At 46.4% G+C, this 15,000-nt stretch overlaps 1 protein-coding gene and 2 long non-coding RNA genes across 3 annotated transcripts in view; 1 reads left to right on the top strand and 2 right to left on the bottom strand.

Annotated features, from left to right (window-relative positions):
• The window catches only part of Mgmt (O-6-methylguanine-DNA methyltransferase), a 232,650-nt gene that overhangs the window by 135,175 nt on the left and 82,475 nt on the right, over positions 1–15,000 (top strand). The gene's annotated exons all lie outside the window — the stretch shown is intronic.
• Positions 577–3,635, bottom strand: LOC148007838 (uncharacterized). Its single transcript, XR_015647587.1, has 3 exons — positions 2,864–3,635; positions 1,552–1,666; positions 577–839 (listed from the first exon to the last, which is right to left on the bottom strand). It is a non-coding gene; the product is annotated as an uncharacterized LOC148007838 (long non-coding RNA).
• On the bottom strand, positions 7,740–9,570 carry LOC148007839 (uncharacterized). The gene is made up of 2 exons (XR_015647586.1): positions 9,374–9,570; positions 7,740–8,747 (listed from the first exon to the last, which is right to left on the bottom strand). It is a non-coding gene; the product is annotated as an uncharacterized LOC148007839 (long non-coding RNA).

The following is a 15,000-nucleotide window of genomic DNA, read 5'->3' on the forward strand; positions in this document are numbered from 1 at the left end:
ACTCCCCAGAGGTACACGTGTAAAGTTGTTTTATCAGTATGACACTTTGCATTGTGATTATAGATCTCTGTCATCAGAACCCCAAGTGCCTACCTACTGTACTTCTGCCTGGGCCATTGGCCCCTTACCTGAGTCTAGAGTGGATCGTGGATCTCTCTCTTTGGAACAGAAGCCATCTTAGGCCTGTCTTAAGAACGGGTATAGTAGGTGTCATCATCCTGGAGCCTGGGCCTCAGGAACTCCATGATGACAGCACTTTCCTGCTCGACCCCTGAGCCTTTCATACAGTGGTCCATTCAGACAGGAATGATAGGGGCCTTGGTGGCATCTTGCGCTTCCACCCCTGCAGCCAGCCATGGAGCTCTTGTTTCTTCCTGTCTCCTTTCCTAGACTTGGCTCCCCGACCAGGGCCTCATGGGAGCTTGGAACAATTCTCTTTGTTGGTATTCTTGTGTTATTGCTGAGCTTAAAAGTCAGAGTCTGGCCTGAGGGGGTGGCTAATTTGATAAGTGCTTACCACATCTCAGTTACTGCTCTGCTGCTGTGAGGAGACACCGTGAACAAGGCAACTGTGGTAGCTTGAATAGGAATATGCCCCCATAGGCTCATGTATTTAAATGCTTAAGGAGTGACATCACAAACTATGGCCTTATTGGGATAGGTGTGGCCTTGTTGGAGGAAGTGTGTCCCTGGAGGTGGGCTATGGAGTTTCAAAAGTTCATGTTAGTCCCAATGCTTTCTTTCTTCTTGTTGCCTATGGGTCTAGATGTAGAACTCTCAGTCACTTATTCAACGCGATGTCCTCTTGCCTGTTGCCTCCGTGACAATGGAGTAAACCCCTGAAAATGTAAGCAAGCTTCAATTAAATATTTTCCGTTATGAGTTGCCATGGTCATGGCATCTCTTCACAGCAATAAACGTTGACTAAGGCAGCGACTTATAAAATAAAGCATTAAATTGAGGGCTTCCTTACTGGTTCAGAGGGTGAGTCCGTAATCATCATGGCAAGAAGCATAGCAGCAGACAGGGAAACATGTCTCTGGTGCAGTATTACAGAGAGCTTACATCTGATCCACAAACAACAGGCAGACTGGGAGAGGCTAGGTATGAGCTGTTGAACCCTTCAAGCCTACTTGGCATTTAATCACCTCCTCCATCAAAGCCACACCTCCCAATCCTTCCCAAACAGTTTACCAACTGGGAACCAAACCTTTAAGTACTTGAGCCTATGAAGGCCCTTTCCATTAAAACCTTTATACCATACAAATGTAAGGACCTGAGTCCATTCTCCCATAACGCACATTAAAAAGCTGTCCAGTGGCATGAACGTTTAACCCTAGTGGTGGGAGGAGATGGCCGGATCAAGCTTCATTTCAGTGAGAGACACTATCTCAGAATATAAGGGGGAGAGCAACTGAGATAGATATAGGACATCTACCTCTGACCTCCATGCCTTTGCACATGTGTACAGGCATACACACACACACACACACACACACACACACACACACACACACACTCACTCATGTGCTCACGAGTGAACATACATACCAGTGAACTTTGAGCACTTCCCTACTGAGTCACCGTGAGTTCTAAAGATTGCTTGGTGGGAGTCCCTTTTGAAATGAGAGTATCTTCCTTTAATGAGGCCAATTTCCACATTTGCCTGTATAGGAAAATAGGAAGCGTCTGAGAGTAAGACAAATTAGAAAGGTAATCTGTTGAGTAAATCAGAAGCTGTACAATTGAGAAAACATCCAGCAATTAATTACTTGCACGTTACTGTTTAGATTTTAAACTCATTATGTGAACATTGGAAGGTGTGCTTCCGGTCTCAGCTGGTTTCAGCTGCCTTGCACCCTCACTTCAGGTGTTGAAGTGGTCCATTTTAAGCTCTTAAGGAAAAGTGGCATTGTTCCCCACGGGTTTAACATTCTCAGTAGCCTGTGCAGGCAGACTACCTGTGTCACTAATAATTGTGGTGTGGGTGGCTGTGTCCGGTTTATCTGAAAAGCTCTGAGGGGCATGAATGGGATTCATACTTCTTACAGAGGACTTTGAATGGTCACATGAGACCGGGTTTCTCTAGAAGGGAAGATGGCTAGCAAGTGGAAGAGCCTGTGTAGTAGGAGCCCAGGAAAAGTGCCCTGTTTGTAGCAGGAGCCTTCTCTATAAGCAAAAGCCATTCCTACCGAAGGCTTTGCCATTGTTGGGATTGCCTGGTCTCAGACTCCCTGACACTTGTCACATGCTCAAGGCAGGTGACCATGAGTATTTCAGTAGAGCATGGATGACGTGAGGCAAGAGGGCTGTTTACAGAGCAAGATTTAAAAATGGAATCTGTCCCACTATGGTTTGCATAAGCTAATTGTATACCCCAAGATTTATAAGTTGGGGGACGTGGTGTTCAGAATCTCAGAATATGACTGAACCTTTTATGAGATATTTAATTCATCAGGGTTGTCATAGTGGGTGTTCATCTAGTCTGATACTGTCCTTGTAAGAGCCTAAGGGCACCAGGGCCAGGGTGCACAGGGGAGTGGCCATCTGTAAGCCAGAGACAGTGTCAAAAAGAATTGTGGTGTTTTGTCTTGCCTTTTCTTCCAGAACAGCAAGAAAACAAATAGGTAAATTTCAAAGATGGATCAGAGAAAATTCATATAATGTGTTTTTAAAAAGAGTGACTATATGAACAGAAAGCTCAGATAGACCCACAGCTCTAGGCCCAATTGACTGGTTCAGTGTTTTTAAAAACCCACTTAAGTTTTGAAGATCATGTGCCCAGCAATTTCTCCCTTTTCTGAAGTGCATTACCCCGATTCACAGTGCCTCTCCCAAAAGTAAAAGGAATTGGTACACTTACTGTATAAGTCTGACTTCTGTGAATTCAGCATCACCTGGCACAGCGGGCGGGCGGGCGGGCGAGCAGCAGGGAGAGCCTGGTCTACTTACTGAAGGAGATGAAAGTGATCTTGGACACAGTTAGCTGATTGAATCTGGCATTATGTGGAACCTGAGGTTTATTTCAGGCATGTAAAGAATTTAATGACAGGAAAGCTCCAAGGAAATGATTTTAAACATTTTAAAGAGTGTAAAACATAACCCAGCAGCTAAGATTAAATGAAATGATGAGAAAAGTCTGAATCCAAAATCAGGAAGTAAAAAAGAGAAGAGGAGAGGAGAGGGGACGGGAGGGGAGGGGAGGGGGGAGGAGGAAGAAGACCATAGGAAGGAAGAAAAGGTGAAATAGAAGTTTTAAAAATTAGGTTGGGGCCATCACATGAATAGTTACATAAGGAATAAGTACCCTAAGCCAACCAAATAGAAAACATAGTTGCCACTTAGGCATGGCCAGGGCACGGAGGTCTCACTGCAGCTGCTTGTGAGAAGCTGACTTAAAATAGAAAGCAGGCAAAGAAGCACCGTGCAACCAGGAGTTGATCCAATGTGTCAAAAGCTAAGTTGGCCTTTTCTCATTTCCAGCATATGTGCATCAGTTCCAAGATGGGCCTTAGTTTCTGAATTGATTTTTAAATTGTTGGAATCGTATTGAAAGACCCCCAGACTTGGGGAGACTCTCGCTCCAGTCACGGGTTGAGGTACCCCCAGGAAACACGAGAAGCCGGTCTTGATGTAATCAACAAGAGGCAGTTTTATTTACGAGATCTCGGGCTGACACGTATCTCACACAGGAGATTGAGTCAAGCCCCGAGCCTCTCTAGGCAGGAGCTTATATAGGGAAAACCAGGGGTTTCGTGTGAATACACATAATTGGCTAATACAAAGGGTGCACAGTTACTTTTGGCACGGAGTTACATCAACAAAGCATACGTGTAATCTAGCATCTCAGCAATGTGGGCAGGGCAACTCATCTCACTGCAGCAGGGGGATGACCCATCCTCAGGGAGTGAAGGAAGGGGAGGGGGTGGCTCCAGATGGCCAGTGTCCTTGGGAGTTGATAGTCGGGCCAGTGAGCCCTATCTCAAATTCTCTCAGGCATGTCTGGACTTTGTTCATGACTAACTTTTAGAAATTTTAACCCTTCATTCCCCTCTACTCCTTGTGAATAGTCCTAATCTTAGGACTCCATGATGAATCTAGCGTCTAGTGGCTCTTCACTCCGTACAGCCCGATACTGTTGTCTCAACATAAGGACTTGTATAGCACTAATCCGTTCCCTAATAAAAGCAAAAAGGCGGTTAATGATGTAGGGCCCAACAGTGAGCAAAAGGAGGAGGATAATCAAGGGACCAGCTAAGGCTGACAGCAGGGTGGTAAGCCATGGGGACCTATCGAACCAGCTTTGAAACCAGTTATTAGTGGTTTCTCGTTCTCGTCATCTCTTGTCCAACCTCTCCCTAAGTTTAGCCATAGAATCTTTAATGGTCCCGGAGTGATCGAGGTAAAAACAACATTCTTCTCTCAAAGCAGCACATTCTTTCTTTAAGGAATATCAGGTCTAATCTTCTATTTTGAAGGACTACCTCTGAGAGGGAGGTTACGTATTCTTGGAGGTCAGCTAAAAAGTCTTTAGGATTCCAATCTGAACACTATCTAAACCTATACACCAAGGTCATGACTATCTTAGAACTTTTAAACTTATGGTCCCTGAGGCACAGTCCCAAGAAGTGTTAGGAGTATTAACATATGTAATGTTACATCATTTGTAATAGAAATCAAGCCTATCTCTATATTTTTTTCGATGGAACCCAGGGCAAACATTAAATTCTTGTTTCTAAAGCACACTCCTCAAGTGAGCATTATAGCAACATCCCAGTCACGTCTCTGATGTATCCACTTATCTGATGTGTAAGTCTAGGGAGCTTTTTGAAGATCTGAGTGTCCCTCTAGGTCCCAGCTCTCAGCCCCAACGGCTAGTATGCGGCTGGTGAGGGCTGAGAATTGACAGCTGTCAGGGTGGTCAGCAGCATCAGGTACGGTCCTTTCCAGTGAGGCTCGAGTGTCTGGGCTCCGTGTCATTGTATGTACCTACAGTCTCCGACCTGGAACGGATGAGATGTCTCGGAGGTCCCTGGGGCATAGGCTGCTGCCAGCTGTGAGCAGATTTCTTTCTGTATCACCTGTAGGTCTTTTAGCCTGACACATAAATCATTATTACTATGACATGTTGGTTCAGTAACATCATCTAATACAGTCAGAGGATCTGAGGCCCCATATAAGATCTCAAAGGGGGTAAAGCTGAATCTGGAAGGGATATTTCTTGCTCTGAAGAGAGCGAGAGGGAAGGAGTGTCACCCAGTCTGCGCCAGTCTCCATGGTCAATTTAATTTGGTCAGGGTCTCTTTTAGAGTTTTATTTATTTACTCTACTTGTCCTGAACTTTGAGGTCTGTAAATATAATGTAATTTTCAATCAACCTCTAAATACTTGGCCACACCCTGGCTTACCTTGGCAACGAAAGTAGGGCCATTGTCTGACCAGATTACCTTGGGCATTCCAAATCGGGGGAAAGATTTCTTCCAGTATCTTCTTGATGATTATAGAGGCCGTCTCTTAGTCCAATCCCAGTTCCCAGTGACTGTCTCTTGTAGGCAGTTGTTGGCTTCACCAGGGCATCCAAGAGATGGTAAAGGCATCTGCAGCGCTGATGTGCTGGGGGGTAGAAGTTCAGCCATCCCAGATGACATTGTGTTGTCCACCATGGCAGCACCCACTTATCTCTGACCTTCACGAAGAGAACTGTTCCCGTCTGTGGACAAGGTCTTCGGCTTTCAGCAGGGGTCAATCAGCCAGTCACAGAGGTCTTTCCTCCACCCATGGGCTTCTGCCAGTGCTTGACACTTGTGGTGTGGTGGCTCCAGGTCAGGATTGGGCAGCAAGGTGACCAGATTGCCCCCAACAGGTGGAGAATCTAGTCCATGTCAGCTGATCAGTGATCCCATCCTCTGGGACATTTCATTTAAAGGCAAAACATCAGCCACTCTACCGCAGTTTAAGTCCTGGATTGGGTGATAATTGTCAGAGCCTGGCTAGCAGGAATGATGTGTTCCAGGCAGAACGGCACTAAGCCACACACACACATCTCCCAGCATCAGGTACTGGTGCACTGAGACAGGTCTTAAGCTCCACATACACAGTCTGTAGATATGCATACACATGGCCTCACCCAGCCATGTTAGCCCACACAAGCCATTTTGGAGAGCAATTTTCTCATGAGCAAGGGATAGGGGCAGTCAGGGATGACCATGAACTAGTGGGTGGGTTACCCGGCCCACGCCAAGGTCCACTGTTCTTCGGGCAGTCCATAAGTATTGTTCGTTGCCAGTAGCCCCTTGCACTCAAGGTCTTTGGATATTGACCCACTGGGGGGGGGCATAGGAGCACAGAGCATTGGGTCCCTGTATCCACACTTCCCTTTTATCTCTGTACATAGCCAGCACTCTAGGACCAAGAAGCTCTCCAGTGGCCCCTCTTGTTCTTTCTTGGGCAGTCCCTGACCCAGTGTCCTTTTTCTTCGTATTAGGCACACCGATCTTTAGCCAGGAATTCTCTTCTGTTGCCAGGTACTATCTTCCTAGGTTCCCTAACTACTGTGGCCAGTATATGTTCCTCTCTTGTCTCTTTCTCTTCCTCAGTCTCTCTGTCTGTATCTTCTTCTACAGCTATTAGTTGCTGTCTACTTTTGTGCACCGACCCTGAACCATATATCAACCTTATTTTCTCTGCAACTTACAACAACTCTCTCAGTGACTTAGCTTAACCCTTCAAGTTTCTGTAACTTTTTCTTTATATTTTTTTCTTACTTTAGCCAAATTGGTGGGGCATTTTCTAGCCCCTCTGAGACCCACCCTTGGAGCCTGGCGGCAGACCTGGCACTCCCTACCTTTAGGCGTTTTGAAGTCAACAGGCAGAAGTGAGGGCCTTCCATCCGTGTCTGGAACATTCTTTCTGTCCTCTAGTAGGATTCCGTCTTTCCTCAGTGGTAAAGAAGACCTGTAACAGTTACTAACAAGCATCTCAAATGGGATGGTGAGAAAACAAGGGAATCTTGAGAATAGAGGTCCACTGAAGAGGACAAATAGCATTTAGTCACACAGCTAAACCAGGAGGCCTTCTTGGGACAAAAAGGCCGTTGTAGAAATAAGCACAAGCTTTGTGCCTATGAAACAGAACGGCAAGCAGAGAGGGAGCTGATCTGTTATCGACTATCTCTCTGGACTTAGATTTTACTTAAGAAGTACCTCCCTTCAGTGTCAGCTCAGTGGCTCTGTCTCTCAATAAACCCAGCCTCTGAAGGACACTAGGCTTCTAGTAAGAACTAATAACAAAAGGATGGAGAGAGGGTTAGGACCTGGGTGTTAGATGCCAAGTGGCTGACAAAAGAATTGTAACCAGTTCACCTGGGGCTATCAGGACTGTAGTAGTAGTAGTCCTTTACCAAGTTGTCTCACTGGGTTAAAGGCCCATGGAAAAGAAAACATTAATCCTGACCTTGGCCACAGCCAAAGACTGAATTCTAAATTTTGACTGGCAAAACAAAGTTCTTTACAGTTTGTTGCAGATTCTTTGAAACTATTTTAGGGGCTTCTCTGCCCCCCAACCTGGGGCATTTTGACCACAGGGGCAGGAACTGGCTGCTGTGGGGATAGGATCAAAGGCACTCTCCATGTCAATGATGACTAACAGGGAAGGTTACTTAATGTTGGAGATCAACTCCTCTCTTGGAATAGGGCCAGCAGATAAGGCAGGCTCCCTTAAAGAACTTCTCTTAATGAACACTCTCCTTTTGTGAGCAAGTGTTGAAGGTCTGGCCACTGAAGGCAGCAACTGGAATTTTTTTTTTTTCAGGGCCAAAATACAACCACTAACTCTACGCTATCTTTGTTGTCAAAGCGCCAACCCCAGCCAGCCTCCTTACCTTGAAACTCCTCTTTCGCTAACTTGGCCAGAGCTGCGCTGTTGCCCACGCGCAGCCTGTAGCTTGCTAGCAGGCCTGTATGCTCACCACCCTCAGCCCCTACATTTTCCTACTCTGTGTTGTCCCTTCCTTAGAAGCTGTGAATGTTTAAGCAATAGGGAGAATTTTTCTTCAGGATCTAAGGTAAAGCTTTCAGGTTCTTGTTAATGCCTGCTTCAGACGGATCACTCGCTAACCTGGAGTCCTTCATACACAACGGTTAACAGCAGCTGGGCTGGACAATGGGAGTAAAGAGAGGGGCAGCTCTCCTTGGGGAGGAGGCTCAAGAGAGAAAGATAAAACTCCCCGGCAGAAAACAATTTCTCTCAAGCAAATTATTTTTAACTTTTAAGTTAAGCACCAAGAGGACCAAGTAAAACTCCTTGACAAACAAAGCAAACAGTTTCATGATTTCAAACACAGTCGTCAGTCCAAGATTTCAAACACAGTTGTCAGTCCAAGTCCAAAAATGAAACAAAAGCCAAAAAGACACTGGACAATACCACAGAAAACAAACCAGACAAACAAGACCCAAGACAAAGCATCCTATAACCAATTTCCACAGATGCCTGGTACCTTCAGTACCTGGCCCAAACTGCAGCTTAACCTTAGCTGCTTCTGGGATACCAAACACAGAAACAGAATACAGACAACAGACACTAACACATCTAAGCACACTTGTCCATGCCTATACTTAAATAGGCAGCCGAACACGACCTCCGAAGTCAAGTCACAGTCAGATCTCTTTGACTGTCACCTGCCGGGTCCTCCCGACAAAAGTCGGCTTGTGGGACGTCTCCCAGAGCTGGGGCGTCCTCACTTCCGCTATCTAAAAAAAAAGAACAAAAAGAAAACAGCTATTCGAAGTAGAAACCCAGTACCTACTCACAGGCGTCTGTCCGGGATGGGAAGCCCTTCCATCCAAGCACACTTAAATACGGGGTAGGAAGCCCATCTACCCAAGTGTACTTAAAAACAACGGGGTGGGAAGCCCATCCACCCGAGTGAACTCAAAAACAACGGGGTGGGAAGCCCATCCACCCGAGTGTACTCAAAAACAACGGGGTGGGAAGCCCATCCACCCGAGTGCGCTCAAAAACAACACAGAGTGGGAAGCCCATCCACTCGAGTGCACTCAAAAACAACACAGAGTGGGAAGCCCATCCACTCGAGTGCACTCAAAAACAACGGGGTGGGAAGCCCATCCACCCGAGTGCACTCAACAACAACGGGGTGGGAAGCCCATCCACCCGAGTACACTCAAAAACAACAGAGTGGGAAGCCCATCCACTCGAGTGCACTCAAAAACAACGGAGTGGGGAGTCTTCTTCTGCCCAGACAGTGCACCAAGACCTTAAACCGGTACTGAAAAACACAGACTACAGGACTTAATTCACACACACACTACTCTCACACTCACACAGCGGCCGCTTTCCAGCACTCACACTAACGTACCTCCAAGAGGCATTCGGATCTCCGGGGGTTACGCTCCTATCCCGGACGAGCCCCCAATGAAAGACCCCCAGACTTGGGGAGACTCTCGCTCCAGTCACGGGTTGAGGTACCCCCAGGAAACACGAGAAGCCGGTCTTGATGTAATCAACAAGAGGCAGTTTTATTTACGAGATCTCGGGCTGACACGTATCTCACACAGGAGATTGAGTCAAGCCCCGAGCCTCTCTAGGCAGGAGCTTATATAGGGAAAACCAGGGGTTTCGTGTGAATACACATAATTGGCTAATACAAAGGGTGCACAGTTACTTTTGGCACGGAGTTACATCAACAAAGCATACGTGTAATCTAGCATCTCAGCAATGTGGGCAGGGCAACTCATCTCACTGCAGCAGGGGGATGACCCATCCTCAGGGAGTGAAGGAAGGGGAGGGGGTGGCTCCAGATGGCCAGTGTCCTTGGGAGTTGATAGTCGGGCCAGTGAGCCCTATCTCAAATTCTCTCAGGCATGTCTGGACTTTGTTCATGACTAACTTTTAGAAATTTTAACCCTTCAGTATGAAGTGTTTTCTACCTACAGCAGAATTCAGTCAGAACTCAGCAGCAGGAAGAACAGGGCAGGGTGTCTGAGCTAAACCATGTAGTTCAGAGTCAGGGGGAATTAGAACAGATGTGAACCACTGAAGTGTGGCACCACAAACTCTCAGACCTTGAAAGCCGCAGCTATGACTGTGCTTTGAGGAAAATGTATTGCATTAAGTTTTCATGGTAAGGACAAACAGGTTTTAAACGATGACAAAAGCTTCTTCTAAAATCTGTGACTCTGGAGAGATAGCTCAGTGGTTAGGAATGCTTGCTTCTCTCCCAGAAGACCTGAGTTCAGTTCCCAGCACCCACACTAAACAGCTAACAACTCCCTGTAACTCCAGCTCCAGGGGGGAGCCAATGCCTTCCTCTGGAGTCTTGTATATGCATATGCACCTAAAGATAAAAATAAATCTTTAAAAAGGGGAGCGGGGTAAAGTGGCAAAATCAAATCAAGTTACCCCCAATGGGATAGAAACACCAGAGATCAGTCAAACAGAAAGCAGAAAAACAGAAGAAAACATAAATAAGTTTTTTTTTTAAAAAGAAACAAATTGATTCTTTGAAATAGATGTTGAACTTTCAGTTTCTACAGAGAGAGAGAGAGAGAGAGAGAGAGAGAGAGAGAGAGAGAGAGAGAATATGAGAATTAAATGAGAACAGGCAAAGCTAGCAGTATTGATGATGGCTGTGTGCACAAAGGTTACTCAGCCAGAAGGGGTACACTCCCAAGCTGGGACCCTGTCACACTAACTGAAAAGTGAAAGAAACTTCTCGGCTGAGACACTTATCGGTAATCCCAGCACTCAGGAGGCAGAGACAGGAGGATCACCAAATCAAGGTCCTCCTCAGTCTCATAGTTGAAGGCCAGCCTGAGCTATGTGATATCCTGAAAGGGGAGCACGGCTGGCCCCATAATAATAGATTCATAAAGATGGCCTTTCCAGAATGAAAACTTCAGCCTAATTTCGTTTGTGGCGGGGACACATAGGAGCTTTGCAGAAGAAATCATACCAGTTTTATAAAAACTATTCCAGAAAATAAACATAGGAGGTATTCTCTGGCTTTCGTGATCCTGATGTTGTAACTAGGAGAAGCATTAAATAGGAGCAACAGTATGTCGTGTGAGAGTGTGTGTGTGTGTGTGTGTGTGTGTGTGTGTGTGTGTGTGTGTGTGTGTGTGTGTAAGAGAAAAGAAAGAGAGAGAGAGGAAGGAAGGGAGGAAGGAAGGAAGGGAGGAAGGAAGGAAGGGAGGGAGGAAGGAAGGAAGGGAGGAAAGGGGAGTCGTTGGGTCACTCTGACCTTTGAATAGGAAAGCTGCACTTTTTTATAACCTGTCCAAAACAGTTCCAACCCGTCCATCACAGAACGTCAGATGAGTTTGTGATATAGATGATCGTCACGATCTGCCTTAAAAGCAGACATCACAGTTCCTCTTAGGTCACATCTTACAGAGCTTTTGTACATGCTGACATTAAACAAATCTTTATTCGTTAACTATCGTAGATGTTTTCCTTGCTACTCTGTTTAGCTGACAATGGCAACTTATGTAATTGTACTTCCTCAGAGTAAAAACCTCTTCCTCCGAACTTCCTGCCATTGAACCTTTGCGGGTTTTTCTGGCTCGAGGATTGTAAAATATTTTGTATCCAGCGTAGTACTCCAAACATGGCATCTGCATAATGTATGCAGCCATGCTAATATTAGAAGCATGTTCAAGGAGCAGCCTGTGGGGTTAATAGAGTTTAATTTGCAAGACAAATGAAGGCTCATTTTCTCCTAGGCACTTTGCTCTCAATCCTGGCAGGGCCACTTTTGAAGAAGAGGACCTTGAATGGAAGATGAGACAGGAACAGAGGTGAGGGCAGTGACACCAAGTTGTCCTCTGCAGTCCAGAGCTGACCACTGCCTGCAGCTCTTAAAGTCGCTGCAGCACGGTTCAGTCGCCTGCCGCTCAGGAGGGCACAGACAGGGGAGAATAAAGACTGCCAATTTTCTTGCCCACAAACAAGTTCTTGACTTAATCCAAGATTCTCTGCAAATGAAACTATTCTCCAGTTATTTAGAACAAAATCCAGAGCAGTCTTCATAACAAAGATGATCCTTATTATAAGCATCACGTTTAAATGTATCAAAAAGAAAAAGAGTCAACTGAAAGAAACCTGCCGAAGTGTTGATAGCACCTCAGGCTGGCGAGATGGTGGGTGGGTTTTTTGTTTGTTTGTTTGTTTATCTATTTTTCTTTTGTTTGACGCTGAACATGCGTGTCTTTGGGGTATGGGCTTTATCTTACCTACACTGTCAGGGCTTCAGTGAATGGAAATGCCTGGCCTCAGGGATTCATCTGGAAATGCCCATCACACAGAGCTGTACCTTCTAGGAACTGTGTCCTGTTCACTAATGTCAGCCTCTCGCCCCCATATCAGCTAATACTACTAGCTCCACGATTCTCTGAACATCCTGTGGGCATCCTAAAAACCTGAGATCAGAACTGCCAAAAATAGAGTTGTATGCTGCCTGGCATCATGTTTGCCGGAAGAGATCCGTATAGCCGGTCTGGAGGACCGTATCATGTAACAGTCTTACAGTCATCTAAGATTGTCTGACATTTGTGCAGTGATGGAGTCATGTGATGACGTGGGTCTCGGCTGGCCCAAGGTTAAAGTGTTAGGGAGTACACTGTGACGGATGGGGAAAGCTAAGGTGGTTGATCACACAGGGGTCTCAGAGGTTCACTTGTTACCCATAATGAGGGGACGTCAGAGTGAATGAGCTTTGTAGCATCACATTTTCATCTTCCTCACTTTACCCTTCACCGTTGGGTCACTCTCGGGTACACTTCGCCATCTCCGGAGTTTAGTACCCACCACGCAGGTAAGTCTCTGTACAGAGGGAGGAAGCTGGGCATGGTGGCTAAGACCAGAGAATAGAGAGTTTGGTTCAGGAAGGAAAACTGGAGTAAGCAGTTTGGGAAAGTCAGATGTTTAAAACATGAAAAGAAACGTACCTCTGAGTTGCAGTGGTTTGAGTTTCATGATCTTGATGTGCCCGTGACTCCCTGGGGGCTGGCAGATCCAGGGGGAAGGGTTCAAAGGCAGAGAGCCGTTTGAGCTAGGGTCGGCCGACTTGCCCCTGAGACTCCACCTTCCTGGGCATCCTTCCAAGGGGCAGGACAGGGCCTCTTCTTGGTCCTGGACTAGTGGATGCTCTGTGACTCACACAGCAGGGATTCTGTGTCCACCCGGAAGCAGGTGTCATCTTTGGTGTCTAAGGCTCTTAAGGGCGGCTGGGCTCACTGACACCTTGGTGCTTGCTGTGTACTCTGAGATGCATGCTTCGTTCCTCTGTAGTCTTAGCACCTGCTCAGAACTTAATCCTAGGGCGTATTGAATGTGCATCAGCTTGGTCTAGGCAATGTGGCTGCTTACAAGGCTCATGAGTATAGTTAACTCATCACATTAAGAGCCTTTTGCCATCCCAACAGAAGGGACTAGGGCCCGTGCCAAAGCTCTCTAGAAGTACCCAGTTCTTGACAGAAATGAGAGTTGGTAACTGTGAGAACTGAACTCAGAAGAGGTAGTAGTGATATTGCTCTTGAGTTCAAAACTAGGACATGAAGTAGGGGTAAACATTCAGAAGTACACCCCCGCCCCCCCGCCATACCTCACTGAGAGCTCCAGCTTTCTACTAACCTCTGTGTCTTAAAGAACGTATACAATACTCAGCCTTAAATAATGCTAAGTAACCAAAACCAAATAAAGGACTTTCGTGTCCCAAATGGGCACCTTCTAAAGCTTTGAAATAATATGCCTGTAATTATCCCTCCCTAAAGATCTTGGGAAGTTGGCATCAGAAGATGGGAAACACCAGATCTTACTCTACCCAGAAGTTTCCATTCAGTTTTTTGTGTAGCATCCCTGCTGGCCCTACAGCTTCATGGAATTGCAAACTGAGTATTTATATTGATCCCAGAAGCCCATGACCCATGGGTGTTGTTTTCAGAGGAGCAGGGAGAGCTTGCCCACTGGCTCTGGGGAATTGGGAAGTGAGAGCCCGGCTTTCCTTTTGTTTAGGTATGTGATGCCAAACAGCTGCTGGCTGTCAGTGAAGGACAGCTCAGCAGAGTGTGAGGAAGTTGTAGGCATGACCGCCACCTTCCCCTCCAGCGCTGTCTTGTGGCTGAGGATCTAGGAGGCTAGGATTAGACCTGAGAAGAGGAAATGAATGTTTCCCTTTCATTTTCCTCCTGGCGATTCCTTCTGGGCACGTGTCAATTTGCCTGCCTCCCTCTGGAAGCTGGTGTCTCTGCCAGGTTCCACAGCTCCAGTAGCCAACACGCCAAGTCCCATTTACTGGGGGGTTTCTGCTAGTGACGGCTCTAATAGGCACTTCACCTGCTCTGTGGAGGTGCTGAGAAATGGTGGCTGCTCTCATTAGCTTTGGTCACCGTCACTGGCTGGATGCTACAGGCAGCTGGGGAAGGACTAAGGGTTGCAAGTCCCCCAGCCATCCGAGCCCCCTCTGTGCACACACTCCAGTATACAGCTTGCCACAGGAGATCAAGAAATACGTTAAATGCATAAAATTAAAGGCAGTGCCACGAGGCTCCCCAGGTGACGTTGCCAGAAGCTTGACACACTATGACAGCATGTGTCACTAGGAAATGAGCCCGGGGGTCAGCTACGGTCCCCCTGTGGTGCTGGCTAGTGTGCCAAAGTCAAATTCCAAATGTTGGACTGGACGTAACAAGGGCCAGTTCCTGCTGGAACCTGAGAACGGAAATTCTGTCAGCAGACTGCAGACATCAGCCAGGGGTGGGTTTGTGGTTTTTTTTTTTTCTTCTTAATAGAAAATAATAGCCTATTCCAAACAATAATCTTTGCAAATCCAAGAAGAAAACACAGTTCATCTCCCTTTATAGAGTCTAATTTGTGTCTGTTCGATTTAAGTAGCTGCAACAGGAACAGAAGTGTCTTCAGGTGATTTTCTCCTGCTCTTACCAACAGATGACAATCATGTCTTATGGTTTTTGATTTGACAGAACG

Source organism: Rattus norvegicus, chromosome 1 (genome assembly GCF_021556685.1).
Source record: "Rattus norvegicus strain SHRSP/BbbUtx chromosome 1, alternate assembly SHRSP_T2T, whole genome shotgun sequence".
NCBI lineage: Eukaryota > Metazoa > Chordata > Mammalia > Rodentia > Muridae > Rattus > Rattus norvegicus.